This window comes from Rhynchophorus ferrugineus, unplaced genomic scaffold (assembly GCF_030347505.1).
Source record: "Rhynchophorus ferrugineus isolate W39M unplaced genomic scaffold, kcgeb_rfMv2 rfM7, whole genome shotgun sequence".
Lineage (NCBI taxonomy): Eukaryota > Metazoa > Arthropoda > Insecta > Coleoptera > Curculionidae > Rhynchophorus > Rhynchophorus ferrugineus.
Genome location: NW_027472586.1, coordinates 23,607,224 through 23,620,652, shown reverse-complemented (window position 1 = coordinate 23,620,652; position 13,429 = coordinate 23,607,224).

Sequence of the window (13,429 nt, the reverse complement as noted above, 5' to 3'; positions counted from 1 at the left end):
GGCTGTGCTTCTAACTTGGGCCAAAATTGTAAAATGGTCTTATGAATTAGCGATTTCATTCCAATTCACATTCCAAGTATTATTCGGCATGCTAATTACATTGCCGATTGCCAAATTGCATTATCTCCTATAGTTTCCAATATATGGTCTATCGACATCTTACAATATTGGCTCTGCTTCTAACTTGGGCTAAAATTGTAAAATGGCCTTATGAATTAGCGATTTCATTCCAATTCACATTCCAAGTATTATTCGGCATGCTAATTACATTGCCGATTGCCAAATTGCATTATCTCCTATAGTTTCCAATATATGGTCTATCGACATCTTACAATATTGGCTCTGCTTCTAACTTGGGCCAAAATTGTAAAATGGTCTTATGAATTAGCGATTTCGTTCCAATTCACATTCAAAGTAATATTCGGCATTGCTAATTACGTTGCCGATTGCCAAATTGCATTATCTCTTGTAGTTTCCGAGATATGGGCAATCGAAATTTTACACCTTAGTGTCTGTTTCTAACTTGGGTCAAAATTGTAAAATGGTCTTATGAATTAGCGATTTCATTCCAATTCACATTCCAAGTATTATTCGACTTGCTAATTACATTGCCGATTGCCAAGTTGCATTATCTCTTATAGTTTCCGAGATATGGACTATCGACATCTGACAATATTGGCTCTGCTTCTAACTTGGGCCAAAATTGTAAAATGGTCTTATGAATTAGCGATTTCGTTAAAATTCACATTCCAAGTAATATTCGACTTGCTAATTTCATTGCCGATTGCCAAATTGCATTATCTCCTATAGTTTCCAATATATGGTCTATCGACATCTTACAATATTGGCTCTGCTTCTAACTTGGGCCAAAATTGTAAAATGGTCTTATGAATTAGCGATTTCGTTAAAATTCACATTCCAAGTAATATTCGACTTGCTAATTACATTGCCGATTGCCAAGTTGCATTATCTTTTATAGTTTCCGAGATATGGACTATCGACATCTGACAATATTGGCTCTGCTTCTAACTTGGGCCAGAATTGTAAAGTGGTCTTACGAATTAGCGATTTCGTTCCAATTCACACTCCAAGTAATATTCGGCATGCTAATTACGTTGCCGATTGCCAAATTGCATTATATCTTATAGTTTCCGAGATATGGGCAATCGAAATTTTACACCTTAGAGTCTGTTTCTAACTTGGGTCAAAAATGTAAAATGGTCTTCTGAATTAGCGATTTCGTTCCAATTCACATTCCAAATAATATTCGGCATGCTAATTACGTTGCCGATTGCCAAATTGCATTATCCCTTATAGTTTCCGAGATATGGGGAATCGAAATTTTACACCTTAGAGTCTGTTTCTAACTTGGGTCAAAATTGTAAAATGGTCTTACGAATTAGCGATTTCGCTCCAATTCACATTCCAAGTAATATTCGGCATGCTAATTACATTGCCGATTGCCAAATTGTATTATCTCATATAGTTTCCGAGATATGAACTATCGACATATTACAAATTGGCTGTGCTTCTAACTTGGGCCAAAATTGAAAAATGGTCTTATGAATTAGCGATTTCGTTCCAATTCACATTCCAAGTATTATTCGGCATGCTAATTACATTGCCGATTGCCAAATTGCATTATCTCCTATAGTTTCCAATATATGGTCTATCGACATCTTACAATATTGGCTCTGCTTCTAATTTGGGCCCAAATTGTAAAATGGTCTTATGAATTAGCGATTTCGTTCCAATTCCATTCAAAGTAATATTCGGCATGCTAATTACGTTGCCGATTGCCAAATTGCATTATCCCTTATAGTTTCCGAGATATGGGGAATCGAAATTTTACACCTTAGAGTCTGTTTCTAACTTGGGTCAAAATTGTAATATGGTCTTATGAATTAGCGATTTCGTTCCAATTCACATTCCAAGTAATATTCGGCATGCTAATTACGTTGCCGATTGCCAAATTGCATTATCTCATATAGTTTCCGAGATATGAACTATCGACATATTACAAATTGGCTGTGCTTCTAACTTGGGCCAAAATTGAAAAATGGTCTTATGAATTAGCGATTTCGTTCCAATTCACATTCCAAGTATTATTCGGCATGCTATTTACATTGCCGATTGCCAAATTGCATTATCTCCTATAGTTTCCAATATATGGTCTATCGACATCTTACAATATTGGCTCTGCTTCTAACTTGGGCCCAAATTGTAAAATGGTCTTATGAATTAGCGATTTCGTTCCAATTCCATTCAAAGTAATATTCGGCATGCTAATTACGTTGCCGATTGCCAAATTGCATTATCTCTTATAGTCTCCGAGATATGGGCAATCGAAATTTTACACCTTAGAGTCTGTTTCTAACTTGGGCCAAAATTGTAAAATGGTCTTATGAATTAGTGATTTAGTTCCAATTCACATTCCAAGTAATATTCGGCATGCTAATTACTTTGCCGATTGCCAAATTGCATTATCTCTTATAGTTTCCGAGATATGGGCAATCGAAATTTTACACCTTAGAGTCTGTTTCTAACTTGGGTCAAAAATGTAAAATGGTCTTATTAAATAGCGATTTCGTTCTAATTCACATTCCAAGTAATATTCGGCATGCTAATTACGTTGCCGATTGCCAAATTGCATTATATCTTATAGTTTCCGAGATATGGGCAATCGAAATTTTACACCTTAGAGTCTGTTTCTAACTTGGGTCAAAAATGTAAAATGGTCTTATGAATTAGCTATTTCGTTCCAATTCACATTCCAAGTAATATTCGGCATGTTAATTACGTTGCCGTTTGCCAAATTGCATTATCTCTTATAGTTTCCGAGATATGGGCAATTGAAATTTTACACCTTAATGTCTATTTCTAACTGGGGCCAAAATTGTAAGATGGTCTTATGAATTAGTGATTTCGTTCCAATTCACATTCCAAGTAATATTCGGCATGCTAATTACATTGCCGATTGCCAAATTGCATTATCTCTTATAGTTTCCGAGATATGGGCAATCGAAATTTTACACCTTAGAGTCTGTTTCTAACTTGGGTCAAAATTGTAATATGGTCTTATGAATTAGCGATTTCGCTCCAATTCACATTCCAAGTAATATTCGGCATGCTAATTACATTGCCGATTGGCAAGTTGCATTATCTGATATAGTTTCCGAGATATGGACTATCGACATCTTACAATAATGGCTGTGTTTCTAACTTGGGCCAAAATTATAAAATGGTCTTATGAATTAGCAATTTTGCTCCAATTCACATTCCGAGTAATATTTGGCATGCTAATTACGTTGCCGATTGCCAAATTGCATTATCTCATATAGTTTCCGAGATATGGACTATCGACATCTTACAATAATGGCTGTGTTTCTAACTTGGGCCAAAATTGTAAAATGGTCTTATGAATTAGCGATTTTGCTCCAATTCACATTCCGAGTAATATTTGGCATGCTAATTACGTTGCCGATTGCCAAATTGCATTATCTCTTATAGTTTCGGAGATATGGACTATAGACATCTGGCAATATTGGCTCTGCTTCTAACTTGGGCCAGAATTGTAAAATGGTCTTATGAATTAGCGATTTAGTTCCAATTCACATTCCAAGTAATATTCGGCATGTTAATTACGTTGCCGATTGCCAAATTGCATTATCTCATATAGTTTCCGAGATATGGACTATCGACATCTTACAATAATGGCTGTGTTTCTAACTTGGGCCAAAATTGTAAAATGGTCTTATGAATTAGCGATTTTGCTCCAATTCACATTCCGAGTAATATTTGGCATGCTAATTACGTTGCCGATTGCCAAATTGCATTATCTCTTATAGTTTCGGAGATATGGACTATAGACATCTGGCAATATTGGCTCTGCTTCTAACTTGGGCCAAAATTGTAAAATGGTCTTATGAATTAGCGATTTTGCTCCAATTCACATTCCGAGTAATATTTGGCATGCTAATTACGTTGCCGATCGCCAAATTGCACTATCTCATATAGTTTACGAGATATGGACTATCGGCATCTTACAATATTGGCTGTGCTTCTAACTTGGGCCAAAATTGTTAAATGGTCTTATGAATTAGCGATTTCGTCCCAATTCACATTCCAAGTATTATTCGGCATGCTAATTATATTGCCGATTGCCAAATTGCATTATCTCTTGTAGTTTCCGAGATATGGGCAATCGAAATTTTACACCTTAGAGTCTGTTCTAACTTTGGTCAGAAATGTAAAATGGTCTTGTGAATAAGCGATTTCGTTCCAATTCACATTCCAAGTAATATTCGACTTGCTAATTACATTGCCGATTGCCAAATTGCATTATCTCTTATATTTTCCGAGATATGGACTATCGACATCTGACAATATTGCCTCTGCTTCTAACTTGGGCCAGAATTGTAAAATGGTCTTATGAATTAGCGATTTCGTTGTAATTCACATTCCAAGTAATATTCGGCATGCTAATTACGTTGCCGATTGCCAAATTGCATTATCTCATATAGTTTCCGAGATATGGACTATCGACATCTTACAATATTGGCTGTGCTTCTAACTTGGGCCAAAATTGTAAAATGGTCTTATGAATTAGCGATTTTGCTCCAATTCACATTCCGAGTAATATTTGGCATGCTAATTACGTTGCCGATTGCCAAATTGCATTATCCTTTATAGTTTCCGAGATATGTGCTATCGACATCTTACAATATTGGCTCTGCTTCTAACTTGTGCCAGAATTGTAAAAGGGTCTTATGAATTAGCGATTTCGTTCCAATTCACATTCCAAGTAATATTCGGCATGCTAATTACGTTGCCGATTGCCAAATTGCATTATCTCTTATAGTTTCCGAGATATGGGCAATCGAAATTTTACACCTTAGGGTCTGTTTCTAACTTGGGTCAAAATTGTAAAATGGTCTTATGAATTAGCGATTTCGCTCCAATTCACATTCCAAGTAATATTCGCCATGCTAATTAAATTGCCGATGGCCAATTTGCATTATCTCTTATAGTTTCGGAGATATGCACTATCGACATCTGACAATATTGGCTCTGCTTCTAACTTGGGCCAGAATTGTAAAATGGTCTTATGAATTACCGATTTCGTTCCAATTCACATTCCAAGTATTATTCGACTTGCTAATTACATTGCCGATTGCCAAGTTGCATTATCTCTTATAGTTTCCTAGATATGGACTATCGACATCTGACAATATTGGCTCTGCTTCTAACTTGGGCCAAAATTGTAAAATGGTCTTATGAATTAGCGATTTCGTTAAAATTCACATTCCAAGTAATATACGACTTGCTAATTACATTGCCGATTGCCAAATTGCATTATCTCCTATAGTTTCCAATATATGGTCTATCGACATCTTACAATATTGGCTCTGCTTCTAACTTGGGCCAAAATTGTAAAATGGTCTTATGAATTAGCGATTTCGTTAAAATTCACATTCCAAGTAATATTCGACTTGCTAATTACATTGCCGATTGCCAAGTTGCATTATCTCTTATAGTTCCCGAGATATGGACTATCGACATCTGACAATATTGTCTCTGCTTCTAACTTGGGCCAGAATTGTAAAGTGGTCTTACGAATTAGCGATTTCGTTCCAATTCACACTCCAAGTAATATTCGGCATGCTAATTACGTTGCCGATTGCCAAATTGCATTATATCTTATAGTTTCCGAGATATGGGCAATCGAAATTTTACACCTTAGAGTCTGTTTCTAACTTGGGTCAAAAATGTAAAATGGTCTTCTGAATTAGCGATTTCGTTCCAATTCACATTCCAAATAATATTCGGCATGCTAATTACGTTGCCGATTGCCAAATTGCATTATCCCTTATAGTTTCCGAGATATGGGGAATCGAAATTTTACACCTTAGAGTCTGTTTCTAACTTGGGTCAAAATTGTAAAATGGTCTTACGAATTAGCGATTTCGCTCCAATTCACATTCCAAGTAATATTCGGCATGCTAATTACATTGCCGATTGCCAAATTGTATTATCTCATATAGTTCCCGAGATATGAACTATCGACATATTACAAATTGGCTGTGCTTCTAACTTGGGCCAAAATTGAAAAATGGTCTTATGAATTAGCGATTTCGTTCCAATTCACATTCCAAGTATTATTCGGCATGCTAATTACGTTGCCGATTGCCAAATTGCATTATCTCCTATAGTTTCCAATATATGGACTATCGACATCTGACAATATTGGCTCTGCTTCTAACTTGGACCAGAATTGTAATATGGTCTTATGAATTAGCGATTTCGTTCCAATTCACATTCCAAGTAATATTCGGCATGCTAATTACGTTGCCGATTGCCAAATTGCATTATCTCACATAGTTTCCGAGATATGAACTATCGACATATTACAAATTGGCTGTGCTTCTAACTTGGGCCAAAATTGAAAAATGGTCTTATGAATTAGCGATTTCGTTCCAATTCACATTCCAAGTATTATTCGGCATGCTAATTACATTGCCGATTGCCAAATTGCATTATCTCCTATAGTTTCCAATATATGGTCTATCGACATCTTACAATATTGGCTCTGCTTCTAACTTGGGCCCAAATTGTAAAATGGTCTTATGAATTAGCGATTTCGTTCCAATTCCATTCAAAGTAATATTCGGCATGCTAATTACGTTGCCGATTGCCAAATTGCATTATCTCTTATAGTCTCCGAGATATGGGCAATCGAAATTTTACACGTTAGAGTCTGTTTCTAACTTGGGCCAAAATTGTAAAATGGTCTTATGAATTAGTGATTTAGTTCCAATTCACATTCCAAGTAATATTCGGCATGCTAATTACATTGCCGATTGCCAAATTGCATTATCTCTTATAGTTTCCGAGATATGGGCAATCGAAATTTTACACCTTAGAGTCTGTTTCTAACTTGGGTCAAAAATGTAAAATGGTCTTATTAAATAGCGATTTCGTTCTAATTCACATTCCAAGTAATATTCGGCATGCTAATTACGTTGCCGATTGCCAAATTGCATTATATCTTATAGTTTCCGAGATATGGGCAATCGAAATTTTACACCTTAGAGTCTGTTTCTAACTTGGGTCAAAAATGTAAAATGGTCTTATGAATTAGCTATTTCGTTCCAATTCACATTCCAAGTAATATTCGGCATGTTAATTACGTTGCCGTTTGCCAAATTGCATTATCTCTTATAGTTTCCGAGATATGGGCAATCGAAATTTTACACCTTAATGTCTATTTCTAACTGGGGCCAAAATTGTAAGATGGTCTTATGAATTAGTGATTTCGTTCCAATTCACATTCCAAGTAATATTCGGCATGCTAATTACATTGCCGATTGCCAAATTGCATTATCTCTTATAGTTTCCGAGATATGGGCAATCGAAATTTTACACCTTAGAGTCTGTTTCTAACTTGGGTCAAAATTGTAAAATGGTCTTATGAATTAGCGATTTCGCTCCAATTCACATTCCAAGTAATATTCGGCATGCTAATTACATTGCCGATTGCCAAGTTGCATTATCTCATATAGTTTCCGAGATATGGACTATCGACATCTTACAATAATGGCTGTGTTTCTAACTTGGGCCAAAATTATAAAATGGTCTTATGAATTAGCGATTTTGCTCCAATTCACATTCCAAGTAATATTTGGCATGCTAATTACGTTGCCGATTGCCAAATTGCATTATCTCATATAGTTTCCGAGATATGGACTATCGACATCTTACAATAATGGCTGTGTTTCTAACTTGGGCCAAAATTGTAAAATGGTCTTATGAATTAGCGATTTTGCTCCAATTCACATTCCGAGTAATATTTGGCATTCTAATTACGTTGCCGATTGCCAAATTGCATTATCTCTTATAGTTTCGGAGATATGGACTATAGACATCTGGCAATATTGGCTCTGCTTCTAACTTGGGCCAAAATTGTAAAATGGTCTTATGAATTAGCGATTTTGCTCCAATTCACATTCCAAGTAATATTCGGCATGCTAATTACGTTGCCATTTGCCAAATTGCATTATCTCATATAGTTTACGAGATATGGACTATCGGCATGTTACAATATTGGCTGTGCTTCTAACTTGGGCCAAAATTGTTAAAAGGTCTTATGAATTAGAGATTTCGTCCCAATTCACATTCCAAGTATTATTCGGCATGCTAATTACATTACCGATTGCCAAATTGCATTATCTCTTGTAGTTTCCGAGATATGGGCAATCGAAATTTTACACCTTAGAGTCTGTTTCTAACTTGGGCCAGAATTGTAAAATGGTCTTATGAATTAGCGAATTCGTTCCAATTCACATTCCAAGTAATATTCGGCATGCTAATTACGTTGCCGATCGCCAAATTGCATTATCTCATATAGTTTACGAGATATGGACTATCGGCATCTTACAATATTGGCTGTGCTTCTAACTTGGGCCAAAATTGTTAAATGGTCTTATGAATTAGCGATTTCGTCTCAATTCACATTCCTAGTATTATTCGGCATGCTAATTACATTACCGATTGCCAAATTGCATTATCTCTTGTAGTTTCCGAGATATGGGCAATCGAAATTTTACACCTTAGAGTCTGTTTCTAACTTTGGTCAAAAATGTAAAATGGTCTTATGAATTAGCGATTTCGTTCCAATTCACATTCCAAGTAATATTCGACTTGCTAATTACATTGCCGATTGCCAAATTGCATTATCTCTTATAGTTTCCGAGATATGGACTATCGACATCTGACAATATTGGCTCTGCTTCTAACTTGGGCCAGAATTGTAAAATGGTCTTATGAATTAGCGATTTCGTTCCAATTCACATTCCAAGTAATATTCGGCATGCTAATTACGTTGCCGATTGCCAAATTGCATTATATCTTATAGTTTCCTAGATATGGGCAATCGAAATTTTACACCTTAGAGTCTGTTTCTAACTTGGGTGAAAAATGTATAATGGTCTTATGAATTAGCGATTTCGTTCCAATTCACATTCCAAGTAATATTCGACATGCTAATTACATTGCCGATTGCCAAATTGCATTATCTCTTATAGTTTCCGAAATATGGACTATCGACATCTGACAATATTGGCTCTGCTTCTAACTTGGGCCAGAATTGTAAAATGGTCTTATGAATTAGCGATTTCGTTCCAATTCACATTCCAAGTAATATTCGGCATGCTAATTACATTGCCGGTTGCCAAATTGCATTATCTCTTATAGTTTCCGAGATATGGACTATCGACATCTTGCAATATTGGCTCTGCTTCTAACTTGGGCCAGAATTGTAAAATGGTCTTATGAATTAGCGATTTCGTTCCAATTCACATTCAAAGTAATATTCGGCATTGCTAATTACGTTGCCGATTGCCAAATTGCATTATCTCTTGTAGTTTCCGAGATATGGGCAATCGAAATTTTACACCTTAGTGTCTGTTTCTAACTTGGGTCAAAATTGTAAAATGGTCTTATGAATTAGCGATTTTGCTCCAATTCACATTCCGAATAATATTCGGCATGCTAATTACATTGCCGATCGCCAATTTGCATTATCTCATATAGTTTCCAAGATATGGACTACCGACATCTTACAATATTGGCTCTGCTTCTTACTTGGGCCAGAATTGTAAAATGGTCTTATGAATTAGCGATTTCGTTCCAATTCACATTCCAAGTAATATTCGGCATGGTAATTATGTCACCGATTGCCAAATTGCATTATCTCCTATAGTTTCCAATATATGGTCTATCGACATCTGACAATATTGGCTCTGCTTCTAACTTGGGCCAAAATTGTAAAATGGTTTTATGAATTAGCGATTTCGTTCCAATTCACATTCAAAGTAATATTCGGCATTGCTAATTACGTTGCCGATTGCCAAATTGCATTATCTCTTGTAGTTTCCGAGATATGGGCAATCGAAATTTTACACCTTAGTGTCTGTTTCTAACTTGGGTCAAAATTGTAAAATGGTCTTATGAATTAGCGATTTTGCTCCAATTCACATTCCGAGTAATATTCGGCATGCTAATTACATTGCCGATCGCCAATTTGCATTATCTCATATAGTTTCCAAGATATGGACTACCGACATCTTACAATATTGGCTCTGCTTCTTACTTGGGCCAGAATTGTAAAATGGTCTTATGAATTAGCGATTTCGTTCCAATTCACATTCGAAGTAATATTCGGCATGGTAATTACGTCGCCGATTGCCAAATTGCATTATCTCCTATGGTTTCCAATATATGGTCTATCGACATCTTACAATATTGGCTCTGCTTCTAACTTGGGCCAAAATTGTAAAATGGTCTTATGAATTAGCGATTTCGTTCCAATTCACATTCAAAGTAATATTCGGCATTGCTAATTACGTTGCCGATTGCCAAATTGCATTATCTCTTGTAGTTTCCGAGATATGGGCAATCGAAATTTTACACCTTAGTGTCTGTTTCTAACTTGGGCCAAAATTGTAAAATGGTCTTATGAATTAGCGATTTCGTTCCAATTCACATTCAAAGTAATATTCGGCATTGCTAATTACGTTGCCGATTGCCAAATTGCATTATCTCTTGTAGTTTCCGAGATATGGGCAATCGAAATTTTACACCTTAGTGTCTGTTTCTAACTTGGGTCAAAATTGTAAAATGGTCTTATGAATTAGTGATTTTGCTCCAATTCACATTCCGAGTAATATTCGGCATGGTAATTACGTCGCCGATTGCCAAATTGCATTATCTGTTATAGTTTCCGAGATATGGGCAATCGAAATTTTATACCTTTGAATCTGTTTCTAACTTGGGTCAAAAATGTAAAATTGTCTTATGAATTAGCGATTTCGTTCCAATTCACATTCCAAGTAATATTCGGCATGCTAATTACGTTGCCGGTTGCCAAATTGCATTATCTCTTATAGTTTCCAAGATATGGACTATCAACATCTGACAATATTGGCTCTGCTTCTAACTTGGGCCAGAATTGTAAAATGGTCTTATGAATTAGCGATTTCGTTCCAATTCACATTCAAAGTAATATTCGGCATTGCTAATTACGTTGCCGATTGCCAAATTGCATTATCTCTTGTAGTTTCCGAGATATGGGCAATCGAAATTTTACACCTTAGAGTCTGTTTCTAACTTGGGTCAAAAATGTAAAATGGTCTTATGAATTAGCGATTTCGTTCCAATTCACATTCCAAATAATATTCGGCATGCTAATTACGTTGCCGATTGCCAAATTGCATTATCCCTTATAGTTTCCGAGATATGGGGAATCGAAATTTTACACCTTAGAGTCTGTTTCTAACTTGGGTCAAAATTGTAAAATAGTCTTACGAATTAGCGATTTCGCTCCAATTCACATTCCAAGTAATATTCGGCATGCTAATTACATTACCGATTGCCAAATTGCATTACCCTTATAGTTTCCGAGATATGGACTATCGACATCTGACAATATTGGCTCTGCTTCTAACTTGGGCCAGAATTGTAATATGGTCTTATGAATTAGCGATTTCGTTCCAATTCACATTCCAAGTAATATTCGGCATGCTAATTACGTTGCCGATTGCCAAATTGCATTATTTCATATAGTTTCCGAGATATGAACTATCGACATCTTACAAATTGGCTGTGCTTCTAACTTGGGCCAAAATTGAAAAATGATCTTATGAATTAGCGATTTCGTTCCAATTCACATTCCAAGTATTATTCGGCATGCTAATTACATTGCCGATTGCCAAATTGCATTATCTCCTATAGTTTCCAATATATGGTCTATCGACATCTTACAATATTGGCTCTGCTTCTAACTTGGACCCAAATTGTAAAATGGTCTTATGAATTAGCGATTTCGTTCCAATTCCATTCAAAGTAATATTCGGCATGCTAATTACGTTGCCGATTGCCAAATTGCATTATCTCTTATAGTCTCCGAGATATGGGCAATCGAAATTTTACACCTTAGAGTCTGTTTCTAACTTGGGCCAAAATTGTAAAATGGTCTTATGAATTAGTGATTTAGTTCCAATTCACATTCCAAGTAATATTCGGCATGCTAATTACATTGCCGATTGCCAAATTGCATTATCTCTTATAGTTTCCGAGATATGGGCAATCGAAATTTTACACCTTAGAGTCTGTTTCTAACTTGGGTCAAAAATGTAAAATGGTCTTATTAAATAGCGATTTCGTTCCAATTCGCATTCCAAGTAATATTCGGCATGCTAATTACGTTGCCGATTGCCAAATTGCATTATATTTTATAGTTCCCGAGATATGGGCAATCGAAATTTTACACCTTAGAGTCTGTTTCTAACTTGGGTCAAAAATGTAAAATGGTCTTATGAATTAGCGATTTCGTTCCAATTCACATTCCAAGTAATATTCGGCATGTTAATTACGTTGCCGTTTGCCAAATTGCATTATCTCTTATAGTTTCCGAGATATGGGCAATCGAAATTTTACACCTTAATGTTTATTTCTAACTGGGGCCAAAATTGTAAAATGGTCTTATGAATTTGTGATTTCGTTCCAATTCACATCCCAAGTAATATTCGGCATGCTAATTACATTGCCGATTGCCAAATTGCATTATCTCTTATAGTTTCCGAGATATGGGCAATCGAAATTTTACACCTTAGAGTCTGTTTCTAACTTGGGTCAAAATTGTAAAATGGTCTTATGAATTAGCGATTTCGCTCCAATTCACATTCCAAGTAATATTCGGCATGCTAATTTCATTGCCGATTGCCAAGTTGCATTATCTCTTATAGTTTCGGGTATATGGACTATAGACATCTGGCAATATTGGCTCTGCTTCTAACTTGTGTCAGAATTGTAAAAGGGTCTTATGAATTAGCGATTTCGTTCCAATTCACATTCCAAGTAATATTCGGCATGCTAATTACGTTGCCGATTGCCAAATTGCATTATCTCTTATAGTTTCCGAGATATGGGCAATCGAAATTTTGCACCTTAGGGCCTGTTTCTAACTTGGGTCAAAATTGTAAAATGGTCTTATGAATTAGCGATTTCGTTCCAATTCACATTCCAAGTAATATTCGGCATGCTAATTACGTTGCCGATTGCCAAATTGCATTATCTCTTATAGTTTCCGAGATATGGGCAATCGAAATTTTACACCTTAGAGTCTGTTTCTAACTTGGGTCAAAATTGTAAAATGGTCTTATGAATTAGCGATTTCGCTCCAATTCACATTCCAAGTAATATTCGGCATGCTAATTACATTGCCGATTGCCAAGTTGCATTATCTCTTATAGTTTCGGGGATATGGACTATAGACATCTGGCAATATTGGCTCTGCTTCTAACTTGTGTCAGAATTGTAAAAGGGTCTTATGAATTAGCGATTTCGTTCCAATTCACATTCCAAGTAATAT